Here is a 15,931-nt window from a genome sequence, read left to right on the forward strand (position 1 = left end):
ATGCTAGAATTCGCTCTTGTGCTTGTTGAGACTTTAATCAATACATGTCCCTGATTCTGGAAAGGATAGAGGCACTCTAGGAATCACCACAATTGCCAAATAAGCTTGTGTCCCCATTTGTGCCCGTCGTGGGACTCCTTAGATAAACCAATTTGAGCCTACATTGAGCGTTTTCTTTCATCACCCTAAAAATCCTTAACCCTAAACCTTAGTATAGTTACAACCCTACCCTTTGTTCTAAAAACTTAGTGGAGCTATCTTTTGAGACTTAATACATGGGTTTGGCATTAAAGATGAAGATTGAGAAGAGATGAAAGTTCAAGTGTGGGGGTAGACTTGTCTATAAAAAAAAAATGAACAAAAAAAAAAAATGTGTTTAGGGATTTTAGTCCCCCATACTTGGTGAGTTTGGAGATTGTTTTGAACTGAAGGCCCGTTATTGAAATATTTGGTCTTTATCCAGTTCACGAGAGTTCAAAAGAAGTTTAGAGTGAAGTTGGGCCCAACATGAAGACACTAGGCCTTGTTATTTAGCATCTATGGGTATGGCGTTTTGCTTTGGTGGATTTCTAGAAGTCTCTACATCTACATGAGCTCTGCTAGATTTTTAGGACACTTTGTTAAATTCCTTACCCTTTCATTTCTTAAAACCTTGAGCCTTGGCCCCATTACAACCCTTAATAAGACCTTCTTGATCCTTAAGATGGGACAGCCTTTGATCTGTGGAGATGAGTTATAAGAGTTGAACCTATGGCTTGGGTCCATCCGTGCAAGTAGTTGATATCTTTCATGAGATCTTTAAAAAAAAAATTATATTCACAAAATGCTTTTCGTTTCTTATATATGTGAGCTATTTGATTGCCTCAAAATATTTTCTCTTACATATAATTGAGTGATTATAAGCTTCTAAGCATTGCCTTGATCTGAGAGAAGAAAGAGTGGATATACCTTGTGAGGATATGAATCATACTTGTCTGAAATATGTTGAGCTCCACCCCATCACCATTGTTACAACCAAGTCCTACTTGTGTATGTGTGGATTATATGTTTTAATTAACTCTTGAATATCTACATATTGATTCTTGGTTGAGTGCTAATCTTGATGTTATGAAAGTAAGAGATTTCTGAGACAAAATGTTGAAGGGCAATAGAGTCATTGTCTCTTGTAACGTTTTTGTATTTTGTTTCTTTAAGTTTTCGTTGAGTCATTGAGTCTTTGTTTTTAATATCTTTGTTCTGATTTTGCTAAGGGACTAGCAAAAGCTAAGTGTGGGGTAAACTGATAGGAGCATTTTAATGCGACGTTTTAATTGTTATTTCCTCATATTTACTTAGTTATTTCCTTAAATAAATCCTTCTTGTTTAGGAAATTTTCCATCTTTAGAAAGTTTCTAGTTTTAGTAATTTTAATAAAAGTTTCTATTTTCTAGGTACCTTGGAATAAATAGAGCTGAAATGAGCTAAAATGAAGAAATGGAGTTTTCCTGGTCCGATTAGGAATCTCAGTCAATGCAGGAATCCTGATGAGGCTAGGAAACCTGAAGGCATTAGGAGACCACATGATGACATGGGAGATATTTTGGGAGATTAAATATGATTTTTGCATGGAAAATCAAGGAGATTACGTGGAGAATATCAAGGGAGAATTTTAAGGAAGAAAAGATTCAAAACAAGATTCGTTCCTCAATTCCCTCAAGATATGTTGGCTGAAATTAGAGAATAAAATCTGCAATTTTAATGTGAAAATCAAGAGAAAATCAAGGGGAGGACATTAAGGATAAAGCCATGGAGAGATTTAAGGGAGAAAATGTCCAAAATGAGTCCGGATACATTGTCTAGGTTCATGCCTAGATATTTGGCCGAAAATGGTGAATAAAATCAGATTAAATCTTGAGAAAATCAGCAATAATATATTTGGAAAGATTATGGATTTATTTTGGAGCTTTTTGATTGGTTGAGTGACATGGCAGAGCTGACGTGGCATTAATTCATTGGTTGGAGCTGTGTGGTGCAACCAGAAAATTCCTTAGAAATTCCTTAGAAATTAAATTCATGAAGCCTTGCCTTCCCCTATATAAACCCCCCTATGCTACACCACAAGACACACATCTTCATTCAGAAAATTCTCTCCATAACGTCAAGCTTTCTCTCCATCCTCTAGTTTCAAGTCTTTGCGTCTTTAAGCAAAGAGAAGAAGAGTAGAAGAAGCCATGAAGCCTGACAGGACCCGACCCAGATTTCACCCTGAAATCCGAGGTGGCTCTGCAGGGCCCACCTTAGAAGAAATTCTTCCAAAAATTTGGCAGAACTTCCCCTAAAATGGACTACCCAAAACCTGTAGAAAGGAAATTTACACTTCTAAGTCATTCATCCTTATTCTCCTGGAGCCACCCTGCTCCCCAAATCACAATATCGTCCAATTCACATAACACAAAATACAACTTGAATAACATTAATCCCACAGGTAATCAGAGCAATTCTAATAGAAAGGTAAATAAGGGAAAACCTAATTCAAAGGCAAACGCTGAAGCCGTGCAGTTGACTATGCCTCAACTCCATGTACGCCCGACCTCAACTAATTTTGCCTGCAAACTGGGCATTTGAAACCGAAGGGCCCAGGGGAAAGTAGACGAAAAACGTTAGCGTGAGTGGACAAAAATAAACAATTTTAAAGGAAAAGAAATTCATACTTTCCCACATTTATTTCATTAAAAACTCCCGATGCATGCAATAATTAAGAAAACAACCACGAGAAGCTCCGCTCAAGAAAAAAAACCGACTAGCCCCGCTAGTCACAAATATCCACAAGGAAGGATTGAAATTCCGATGCTCGAGAAATAGGGCCAGCCCCGCTGGTTAAACGGAAATCGGACTAGCCCCGCTAGTCAAGAACAACAATAAAAGAATATGGGGAAGAGAGTTCACCATACGGGAATGGAGCCTCCCAGGCTCTACCTACCCTCGACTGCCACTCACACATAGATTGTGCGAGGAGGAGAACTAATAACCTCTACTTCCACTCACACATAGATTGTGCGACGAGGAGAACATTACCTCGACTGCCACCCACGTGAGGAGGAGAAAAGCTACCTCAACTGCCACTCACAAACACAAAGTAAGTGAGGAGGAGACCTAATCACATGACCCGCGTATGGTGAGGAAGAAAATCGTCTAAAACCAATAAATCCGTATAGCTTCCCCACATTTCTCACGAGATAAGAATCCAAGTGTGCAAAGACGTGACCCCGCACGCCAAGATTTCTCTCAATCTCAGAATAAGTAAGTGAGAAAAATCCATAATAAACCAATATTTCACTTTGGCGGATATTTTGAAAATAAAGTAGAGTATAAATTCTGAATCCGCGCATAGCAAAAATAATATCCGAAATTAATCAAAAATTCGAAAACGTAATACGATAAGTAATTTATCATTCGAAAGCAATTAAATAAATGCATGCATCATTCTTTGAAAATAAAAGTCCACTTACAGTACTATTCCGACGATCACGTATACGAGTTCCTTCATCGAGCCAGAGCTCGGTACGTCGCCCTGTACACGATTATATTCCGTAAGCGATAATTCGACAATTTAATACGAATCCCATAATCAAACCCTCACCAATCAACTCTCACTATGCCAATAAACTCATCAGACGACAGAGCTCAGACGACAGAATGTTTGTTTTCTGTTGTCTGATTTTTTTAACGACAGAATGGAAAAAAACTGTTGTCTGAATATAGTGATATACCATGGTAGGTCAGTTTTGAGAACAAGGTTCGTTTTCAGACAACAGTTTTCTGTTGTGCAATTAATGGAGATTCATTTGATTTTGATTGTGTCCTAGCTGATTTTTTTTGGCACAACATGAAGTGGAATTAAAACCACACTAGATGAAATATCCTTCTCGACAAACTCCCAGAGCAAACTTTCTCTTCTTCACAGTGCGCTCTCTCAAACCAAAACCACTGAACTGAAAATCCAGCGCCTTGAACCCAAATATCTTGCCAAATCCAAACTCGATCTCCTCTGAAAACTAAAAAACCTTGAAGAACCTCCCCCTCCATCCTCCATCTCTGTTTGACAAACACAGAAAATCTCATTTTGCATCTGAAAGTTTTTTTCAAACCATACAACCAATCCATCCAAACCTTATATCATGATGCTCGTTTCATGGGTCTGGGTTTGGGTCTGTATTCATTCACTATGCTGGTAAGCCATTCGATTCACTGTTAAGCGATTTAGGATTTTTGTTGGATTGTGGATTTAGGGTTTTAATTTGAAATTTCCTTTGAAATTTGATTTGTTTTCGATGGTTTATGGTCGAATTGGGGATACGGGGTTATCGAATATAAGAAATTGGTGTTTTCTGTCTCTGAGCTCAACAAGCAATTTCAGAAGAAGCTGGTGTTTTAGATCCTGATTCAGAGAGTCAGGTATTCATTAAACGAATTTTGGCTGCTCCCTATGAGAAAGAGGTTGAATTCGAGCTTGTTCCGATAGACATGAGAGCTTGTGAACATAAGAGGGAGTCATGTGGGTATCAATGGTGTTTGGTATCATCTGCATCTCATACGGGTATGAGAAATTTTGATTCTTTAACTGTAATTCTAATCTTGTATTTGAGTTCTTTGATTGCAACCAAATTTATATGTTAGGTAGAGTTGTTATTAACTTTTCAATGTGTGTAAGCTTGAATGATGAATTCACTGTCCAGTTCATGGTGTTAATTGAACCACAAGAGCCCTATATGTTTGCACTTCAAGAGGAATAGAGGATGACATGTGGTTGTTTTTCCCTTAGCACTGTTTTTCTGGGATTTGTGTTTGCTGGGTTATGTTCGAATTGGGGATTGGGTTTTAGGGTTTTAAGGTTCCCTCTTTGGCCATCTTCATTTTTATCTCTTGGCTGTTTGAAATTTTTCTGTCTTGGTCGATTTGTTTTTTGTTTTACTTTTGGTGATTTTTTGGGTGGTTGTTTGAATTGCAGACTTGCCCCCTATTGCTTCGAGTTTTTACTAAGGTATGTTACCCAATACTACTGCTGAATTTTGTTCTAGATTTCTATGGGATTCGAAGTTTAAACTTGAGTTTAATTGGTTTTGTTCATTGCTCTGTGCTCTTAGATTTTGTTTTTCTATAAAGAAAGCTTTGTTTATAATAATTGAGTATTTTGGTTGAATGAGAAACAGGTGAAAGAAACAGTTGGGATTGATGATATAAGAAAGAGATACCATGAACTTGGTATGTTTATGAATTGGCTTCCTCTGCAGAGAGGGGCACAATGTCCTTACCCAATTACAAAGGTAAATTTGCATCTGACTATGCCTATTGTGTGAGGATGTGTACCATGTTGTCAAAGCTTTCGCTACGATAGGAGAGTGGGTGAATGCTGAAGCAAAGCACTATACAAAGCCTTGGTAAGGAGCGAGAATTTTTTTGTCTTATTTTTGGTGTGTAGAATAGTAAATGTTGGATGTTGATTCTTTCCCAATCAGTGACGGATGAGAGACTTTGAACGTAATGGGTTGAATCTTACTTTAACCAAGAGAGAGGATATGTAGCGTGTGAGAGTCCAAATTGATGAGCTAAGCTTGCGCTATATCCAAAATCTACATGAGGGTTGTTCTTTCCTTGTCTTCACTGAGACTGAGTCGGCTGGGGTACCACAAGAGTTTCTCAAGGTATAGGATATATTTCCATCATTTTTAAATCAACCATATTGAATGCCTCATAAACAAGTCTTGTTTCGTATTGTGGTTGAAGTTTCCACAAACTTAATTTCAGATTAATATAGTTTTTGGTGCTTGTTTGCAACCGGTAAATTGTTTAGGATGGTACCTTGAGTTCTTCAATGTTCCCAGTATCAAATTAAGTTTCTACTCTTGATTGTATTTGTCAATGATAAGTCAATGATCCCAAATTTTCTTTACTTGTGGATATGCTCATATTGAATTAGAAAAGATTGGAAAATATAAGGTAACATGGAATACAATTAGTCATTGGCAAGCTCAAAGGGTTAAACTCTTTTCATTTCATTGCCAGCCATTTCCGGTACATTTCATTATGTATGTGTATAATCTTTTATTTTATATGTAATTTTTTGAAATATGAACTCAGTTGAATCATGTGCAAGAAAAATAGGTAACTAAGCTCATCATTAATCAATATACATTGTCATTAAATGAGTCACTAAGCTTTCTACAATAATTTGTTCCATTTCTGAACTAATATTGTACATGTGCAGAGCTTAGACAACTTTGAAAATGGTAAATTGAAGTTGACATTGACTAATGAAGCCAGACCGGACACGGATTATAGTTGTTGATGGATAAGAGAACTCATAGGGGTAAAACTGAAAGCAGATCGATAAGGACATGTTGACCCATATTCAAGGTATGCTTTTGATCTTTGTTTTGGGGTTTATGGATCCATATATATGTTTCTGTTTTTTTTTTTTTTTTCTTTTTTCTTTTTCCAGAGCTCAATAATCATGAGTTACTTGCAACATTTATATATGAATGTCAGATTGGACACTAAATATAAAATCATGATCACCAAGCAAAATTGAAAGCAGATCGAATAGGACCTGTCGGTCTATATACAAGGTATGCTTTTGATCTTTATTTTGGGGTTTGTGGATCCATTTATATGTTTGTGTAAGGGATTGGAGAGCAGCAGTAGCTCCTGTTTCTCTTTTGGGAGTATCGTTAGGGGTCTTTGCTTTTCTCTTGAGTTTTTGCTGCATCTCTGTTTTGTGGACTTCTTGTGTTCAAAGTAAACCCATTACTTACTAGTCTTGTGTTCTTTGATAATATTATACAGCTGCTAGGTACATAACACTTCTAGCAGTTATCTAATTGTATGTTTTCTGGGTTGTTTGAAACTGTAGGTGTGGTACTTTCATATGGTATTGCTGATAGAAGAGAAAAGGGGAGCTGGGGTAGAAGCTCGAGAGCTTAAGAAAGATGATGAAGTGTGGCTGGTCGGTAGAGCAGTTTAGAGCACCAGATGATCTGGTATTTTCAGATTATGTGGATTTAACTTGTACAGTTATAGTTGATTGATTGATGTAATGAGATCTGGATACTTGTACATTTTCAAATGAAATTAATTATAATGATAATTTGATTGAAGTGTTCCTCTTACATTACAATTAAAATTTTCAGACTAGATTTCTTGATATGGTGTTGTGCAACTGCACTTGCTAAGACATACGAACCAAATAAAGCTGACGTCTAAACCAACATCAAACAACAGAATTCAAGCAAATGTCTATTGTTAACAGTCTTATACATCGACATATAACTGTGGTTTCTAATTGAATCACACAACAGAAAGACCCAAGAAAGTTCAAGTCTCTATATATTCAAACGACTTATTTATGTCGTTTTAAATAAAAAGAAACAATAGAACATGGTAAACATATGTCGTCCAAAATAAATTCACACAACAGAAAATAACCAAGATAGTTCATATCTCCATATATTCACACAACAGATTTCTGTTGTCTCAATTCAATACATACGATAGAGATTTATGAAAAGATGTTGTGTGGAATTCGTTATAACAACATATAACTGTCGTTTCATTACATTTTCAACCACAGAAAGTCATAATTCGGCTTATCTCACCATAATCAGACAACAGATTATTGGCGGCCTATGTTGTTTGAGTGAAATATAGACCACGGGTAATATCTGTCGTCTGAAGGACTAAGAGACATCACGCCAGGAGACAACAGAAATTTTATGAATCAGACGACAGATTATATCTGTCGTCTGATGGCTTTGGTGACATAGTGTCTCCACTTGTTCTCGGATTCAACCCAAATTTTACCTCTAATACTAATTCATTATCTTAAAGGTTCCAAGTCAGAACCGAGAGATATCCGATGGTCGGATTCTCGTAATTCGATAATCGAAACCCTAAACTTCAAAATTCATAATTAATTCCAAGTTTCTCCAAAAATTACCAAACTTCACATACAAGCTCTACACAATTTATAGGATTTAATGGGCTAAAAACCGGAATTAAAACACTGCCCTACAGGCCTCCACGCGCCACCAACAGTGGCAGCGCGTGGGCCCCACGCGCCACCGGCAACCACCTCTGATGGCCACCAAAATTTGGCAGCACCATCTACTCAACAAACCCAACATCTTTCTCAACTACAACAAGTTCCAATTTTACCTGGAAGAGCTCCAATTTGGCCGTTGAACACAAGCCCAGAAAACCCAAGAACCCTAAAATCGGGTTCTCCTTGATTCTCCTTCTACACTGCAAATCGTGGCTCAAGGATAGGGGCAAAACGATCCTTGGCAAAAACCGCGCCTTCGACAGTGGTTTGGTGGCCGGAAATGGCCGAAATTGCCGGAAAACGTCAACTACTACAGTAAACTTCCAAGCTTCAAATCGTGCTTCTCCGGCCAAATTGTGATAACCCACGACCACCAGCAAGTAGAGAAGGAGGAGGCGAGTCGGCAGCCACCAGGGTCTCGCCGATTGATGGCCGGACGACGGCAAATCGAATGAGAAAGGGAAGAGGGCCGACGCGGGGAGAAAGAGGAAAGAGAGAGAAAATCTGGGGGGGGGGGGGGGTTAGGTTTCCGAAAATGGAAACCTACCACAGTAACTTTCCATATATATAGAAAGTTACCATGAACAGTAACTTTAATCTTTCGCTTATAACTTTCGCATACGAATTCCGATTTTTACGTACCACATATCCACACGCTCGGTTTAACGTCCCCTACAACTTTCATAAAGAACATTTTCTCAAATTTTGATCCGAATAAAAAGTCAACTTTTAGGGTCACTAAAAGCACTAAAACGACAGTAAAAGTGGAAGTAAAGGCCGTTTACCGTCCAAATGACTAGTAAACCGGTAACTTCAGGTTCGGGACATTATAAAGCCTCCTAGCCGCCATCATCCACCTTGTGTTGTGAAGCTTTGGAGCCTTGCTTTCAAGATCCAAGACCAACGTCTCAAGCTTTCCACCATTCAGCATTCATGGTGTAATTCTATCTTATTCCTTGTAACCTTTTTGGTTTTCTTTGTTTTGATTTCGTATGAACTTGATTGCTAGTTGACATAAACGTTAAGGGCAAAGTTTAAAGCCCGTTTATATGTTTTGAAATAAAGTTGTGATTTCTTTATGCTGATTTATATGTTGCTTATGTGAGATTGCTTGATTGATTTTGGATTATAGAAAACTTTTGCATGTTTGTGTTCTTTGGTGGCCAACTTAGGATATATGCATGTAATTGGAGCTAGATTTGAGTAATAAAGGCTTTGGACAAAAGTCGAAATCAATTAAGGAGGATTGCAAATAGGTGAACTTATTCATAACTAGGTTGTGCACTTTGGTTGACATCCTTTCTTTGTTCTTCATGCATTGAATGTGTTCTTGAGTAGCTAGCTTTCTAGACTATGATTGCATGTTCAATAGGATTGATTGAGATGCTTTCACTTAGATTAATTATTCAAGGAAAGTAAAAAATGAGAAATCGTTTGCTTTCTAACGTTTCACATGATCAACTTCTTTCTCATGACATAGAAAATCAACTATAGGAATTGTGATAGGATTTCTTGCATATGATTGTGGTTTTGATTTTTGTTCCTTGCATTCCACCCTTGCATATATGTTTTTACATTTTCTTTCTTTTATTTATTTAATTTTTAATTCTAAAACCCCCTAATTGTGTTTACTTGTATATATTTCTTTCTTTGTTTTATTTTTGTAAATAATACTTTGTACTTGTATTAATTCTTTGTTTCTTTTTGCAATTACAAGTGTACCCTCAATCCCCGGTTAGAACGATCCCTAGTTACCATATACTAATGATGACATTTTATAGGGTTAAATTATATGCTTGCTTTAAGCGTATCACCCAACCTTCTTCTTCTTCTTCGGTGAAACCCAACTGAAGCTCAAAACCCAGCAGGCCCAAAGGACCCAGTTGAATCCAGATCCAGATTGTGCATCAATAGAAGCTACCAGAACCCTGTAGCTACCGCCGTCGACACCATGTCCACTGACTTGCCGGCTTCCGCCGTCGATTATGCATCACCCTCTCCCGCCGACGACCCAGCAACCAACCTTACTGTCTTCGTCTCTGAGGCAAGCATCAGAAGACAGAAACCAAGCCCACCTCCCTAGAATGATAGCGTCGTCGTCAACGTCGTGAAAACCAAAGGGCAGACACCCCCTCCACCTCCAAGAATCTATTCGGTAGTCCTCAGTACCTCTAACACCCAAATCAGCATGACCCAAAGTCAAATCCATACTCAGAGCCATCAAACCTCCACCAAAACTGCAAATCAGAAGGAAAGACAGAAAAGCACGATCGGCATTGTGCCTCAAATCAACAAACGACACGTCGAAGAAGAACAAAATTGAGGCAGCAGCCATAGGTTTGGAAATTTTATCGAGGACAATAGGCCAACGAGTAAACCCTAGTAGAGTGGCTAGGTCATATAACTGTACTCGTATTCTTCTTTTGGATGTTTGGTTTGTGCATGAATAGAAAAGTAGGTCTAGTACCTTTTTACCTAATCAGAGTGTGGAGAGCAAAATCATATTTACTACTAAAAATTAGTGTTATTTGGAAGATCTTCATATCATAATATCTTAGTAGCAAAAGAAATTGATTTATTGTATAAAGATGTTTGATTCATGATTGACTTGCCAAATAGAAAAAAGAAAACAGAAAAAGAAACATAATTGCAAGGGAGGGTAGTTAGGGTAATTTGTAAAAATAAATAAATTAAAGTAATAGAAAAATAGAGGGGGTGTTTGAATAGAGAAAAGAGGTGTGTGAATAGCACCAGCCAAAAAAAATTCTATTAAATAAAATTATACAATAGAAAGTTTTAAGATATAACCCTGTAGAGGCACTTTTGATCAGGGTTGTACGGCAACAAAATCACCATGGACAAACCAAAAATCTTGTCCCCTTTGTCTGAGTTAGCGAAGACTGGGCCGAGCAGACTTCGAATGACATGAGAATTCTAGGAAGCTTGCTGTTGTATTACTCCTGGCAGCTCCTTCCTCATTCACAGCTGTGAACTGGTTGTGTGTTATTTACAATGAAGGGCTTGGCAAGATGTGCGTGGCGTGGGAACTAGAAAAGCATGAGTTTCGGAAGAAGAGATTCAGGCAGTGATTGGTGGATTGGTTGAAGTATTCGGTATAAGGGATAGGAGTTGGGAAGGTAGAGGACTAAGGATGAATTTTTTGGAGAGAAGAAGCATGGCAGAGAAGATCTTTATATCATAAAGCATGATAAGTTTGAATCTACATGAAGGCAAAGGAGAATCTGGGTTTGGGAATGGTTTCTGTGATTCTAATGGGGGGAATTGCTTGGTTCTTTAATGGTAGCTTGTGTTGCTCCCCTTCCACAGCAACTATAACCCTTAATTTATAGAGTGGTGGTGGCTTAAGTTTAGGGCTGTTGCTGTTTCTATGTTTCCATGAATCCTACTACTGCTGTAATCCCAGGAATCTTGCTGCTGTGATCCCAAGATTCCCGCTGCTGTGATCCTAAGTATCGTGGTTCCAAGATTTGCTGTTGGAAAAAGGGAAGTCAAAGGTAGAGAATTGGCTTTGTGTGAAAGAATGTGATATAGTACTTGAGATGTCTAGTTTTAAGGAAAATAATTGAATATGTTGGGTAAAGAGAAGTGTTGTTGTAATTGAGTGGTTTTTGGGTTCTTTCTTCTACACTTGCCCATAATCAGAATTGGGCTGTTGGGCTTGAATTTTGGTCCCCAAGTCCGAAATTACCAACAAGCCTAAAACTAATAATGGGCCTCATGCATTTTCGTTACCTTCCACGCCACACCCGTTCTTGCAAGCCCCAAATGCGTGAATGTGGCTAGGGTCCACATGCATGGCATGATGATTATCGGTATAATTTGCTTATTGGGCTCGAGAAATATATTGGGCTTGATAGCTGGATTTTTGGGCCTCAACATTAGCCCCCTTGATTATATGGGCCATGAAGAACATTGTAATGGGCCATATAATCAAATTCTGAAATTGAGGCCCAATAGCTAAGCGTAAAGTTTAACAGAGTTTTCTTGGCTTGTCTCATCTTTTCCGAATTGAAACATTAGTAGCTCTACATACAAACAAAGGAATAATCAGTATCTCTTTCTTTTGCTGTTGGTGGTTAAACTCTTCCATCTTTGGGAATATTAGATTTTCCATGGTGCGGGTTCTAATTGTCAAAATCTCTTCTTTCTTTTGTTGATATTGGAGTATGGATCAACACGGGTGCTTCAGCAGGTTTGGTTAGGATTTTCTGTGTTGTAGCTGTTGTCGCCATATCCCTTGAAATTCATCGATTGCTCGTTGTTATTTCAACGTATATTGGTTTGCTGCCGTGATTGCTTCCTGTCTTGTTAGCTGCTGTGATTGAATTTGAAATCTCACAATCTGTAAGCACATATTCTTTTCGTAATCTTCTTATTACTTCATGCCAGACATATCAGTATATGCGATCTATGGTATTTTGCTTGACGTGATATTTGAATCGATCAGAATTCCCAATTATCTTTAGATTGACTGTTCTGATGTTTGATGGTACCGATAAGTTTCTTCTGTATTTACTGCTGGGATTTGAATGTGCTTAACAATTTTAACAACTGACTGAATGTGAATGACTCTTGATGTTGCATTCTAATTGCTCATCGTGAAGCCCCACCAATTTCAAACTTATATGCTCTTGTTTTTGTTTTGTTTGACAAAATAGCAGTCTTGATCTTAGCATGGTAGTAGTTGGAGTGATACTTCTGGTATTTAAACCATTCTAGCATTGATCTCCTCTAGTTCTATACAAATACTTGAGCTTGACGGCTAATTATGAAATCATTGGCCGAATTTGGGTTGACCTTGATTTTATTTCAACAGCATATTCTTACTTGTAGTTTCACGCTCAACTGCCTTGAGATTTACAAAGCTTGCATAAAGTGTGCCTCATCTGAACACAGTGGCTGTGGCATGTCTTAATTCCGCTTTGGCTCTACAGTTGGTGTATTTTTGTGTTCTGCTTGATAACCATAGGTTGTTTTGACCTATTGCAACTTTTTGTTTGATATGAACAAAATTTTCATAGTAGCAGACTCAACTTTTACACAGCGTTGACCCCTTTTGGGGTCATAGTTATAGGCTATGCCTAATTTTCATCAAAAGGAATGCCTGAGCAATATATAGTTTTATCTTTCAGAAAACCATTGACTGTAAATTTGGTATGTTCATTAATGCTAGTCACAGTTTGCTTGATGAGGCTTGCATGCATGTTGTAATCTACAAATTAAAATGCAAGTAGCTTGGCATGTAAAGTTTTCTTTGCTTGGTTTTGATTTCTTTGTTTTGCTTGCTTAGAGTTATTTAAACATGTAGTAGCTTTGCTTGGGCATGTGCTTTGGTAGCTTGAGCTTGTGGCTACCTTAAGTATTTTGAGTGATCAATTGAGAGCGATTCGATATAGAAAAGAATGGGCATAATTGCTTGGCATGGTTCTCATATGTTCTGTGGGAGATGCACGACCTTAGGGAGGAGCTTGGCATGGCTTTGCATGTATGTTTGATGCATGTATGCATAGTATCATGCTTGCTTGGGTTTTTTTTTTTTTTTTGCCTAGCATGAACTTGTTTAAAGGCTTGGCGTATTCCTCTTGGTCGTGGATCTACTTGGCTTGAGCATGAGCATGTACTTGGCATGATGTTTGGGTGGCATGAGCATAAGCTTGGCATTAGCATGGAGTTGGCATGAATTTGAGTTAAGAGTAAGTATAAGCCTGATATTGAAATCATAGCATGTGACAGTTGACTTGATGCACATTTACATAAGCGTACGTATCATTGTCAACATAGGGAAGTATTAAGCCCAAAATTATCGTACCACGGGGATTAGTGGCTAACCCACAATCCTTGGGTAGTCAATACTAAAGTCACTAAGTAAAGAAAAGAAAAATAAGATAAAATAAAAATGCTAATCTAAGGCACCAAGCCTTATCAATGCTCGGCTTTGGTTTGCACCAAAAGGCTAATCAAAACTAAGAGCCTAGTGATGGCCATTTACTATGAGGTAGAAATTGTCATTCAAAATTGTGATTTTAATTTATCAAAAAGACTACATCAAAAACCAAATTAACAACAACAATTAAAAATAAAGAAAAATAAAAGAGAGATAGATTTTGGGTGCTAGGAATCACTCTCTAGCAATTTCAATGCAACAAACACATTTCAAGCAAACAAACATATTTTCATGAGAAGTAAATCCCATATTTAATGCCGGTCAAGGCCACTAAGCCGAATTTCCTTGACTGTATTCACATTTTCGGTTAAGAAAAATATGAACTCTCTAACTCATGAATTAGTACCTTACTAGGGCTACCAAAACATGAACTATAGGCGTAGAGCTCTAGAAATTAGGGATTTAAGCATGCAATAGTTACAACCTAGAATGTAATGATTATGTAGTTCCCTAGCTACCTAATGCCGGTTAAGGCCACTAAGTCAATTTCTCTCATTTGGTATCCATTCTTCCAGTTAAGGCAAGAATGAACTCTCTAACCCTAATCATTATGCCTTGCTCGGGCCACAACATCTAGGATTAAAGGCGAAGGGTACAAGAAAATAGGAACATATGCAATTCTTAATTCTCGATTAAGAAACTACTTGACACACCACACTAATTACATGAAGCTAGTGAACAAAAGAACCACCAATGGTATCACACAACACAAATCTCAAAACATAACAAAGAGAGTGGCCAGTTCCCTAAAATTTATGCATCAAGAATCAATTGACATACTAATTAGAGTGCACCCATATGAAAATATATTATTTATCACTTGAAAATATATTCATTACATCAAAATCGAGCTGGAGTTAGAAACCCTAGCTCCCAAAAGTAACTACTCACAACCCATATTCATGAACATCAAAATTACAAAATTCAAATAGTAAAGAGTAGAAAAGTATAGGAGAAAACAAAGATAGTCACAAATAACTATGAAGCTAGCATGACTAAAACAAAATACCCAAATCTTGAATCTTGTAGAGATATTGAGCCCCTTGATGAATTCTTGAAGCCTTGTGTGAGTAGTCTTTTAATTCCCTAAACTAAAACAAAATGAAAAATGGAGGAAGAAGGTGGAGAGGAGAGTGAGAGCAGCCTAAAGCCTGTCCCCTGTTTTGGTATGTGCGGCGCTGTAGGTGTTGGTGTCCAGGGTCGAAGAGTGAAGGGATATATATATATATATATATATATATATATATAGTGGTGCAGCCAAGGTTTTAAATATCGGTATCTTTGTATATATCGGTACTTTGAAAAAGGGAGATATCGGAAATATCAGGGATATATCGGGGATACAGGGTAACAAAATGTTGTTTTTGAAAAAAGTCAATTTATTAGAAATTTAGAACTACATATAAATACATATGAATGTCAACTTCATCTACATCCAAAAAGAGACTCTAGGATGTTGAAAAGCCGCTCGTTGGTCTACGAAAATGCAATAATCAGACCAAGACATATGACCCATATAGTGCGAATTGTAGTGATGAACATGATAGTTATAGATCTCTTTAGAGCTGCCGACTGTTTCCCCTATAAGGGGATAATAAGGATGAACCCAACTGGATGACTGATCATATACTTCTCCATATTGATTATATCCATAAGCATCATAACCAAATTGATTGCTGCCTTCATGAGATTCATTTGAGATCCCACTGCGCTCTGTGCCTAAACTGATAGAGTAAAAACTTAAGGCAATTGAAGAAACATCAGATATGGTACTTTGATCATCAGTTGCACCTCTACTCCTCCTCCCATATTGGGTCTTCTCTTGAGCACCATGACCAGCTGTTCTCACTCTGTGGTCTTCATCTTGGGTGGTATGATTAAAATTACCT

The sequence above is a fragment of the Rosa chinensis genome, chromosome 7 (assembly GCF_002994745.2).
Source record: "Rosa chinensis cultivar Old Blush chromosome 7, RchiOBHm-V2, whole genome shotgun sequence".
Classification (NCBI taxonomy): domain Eukaryota; kingdom Viridiplantae; phylum Streptophyta; class Magnoliopsida; order Rosales; family Rosaceae; genus Rosa; species Rosa chinensis.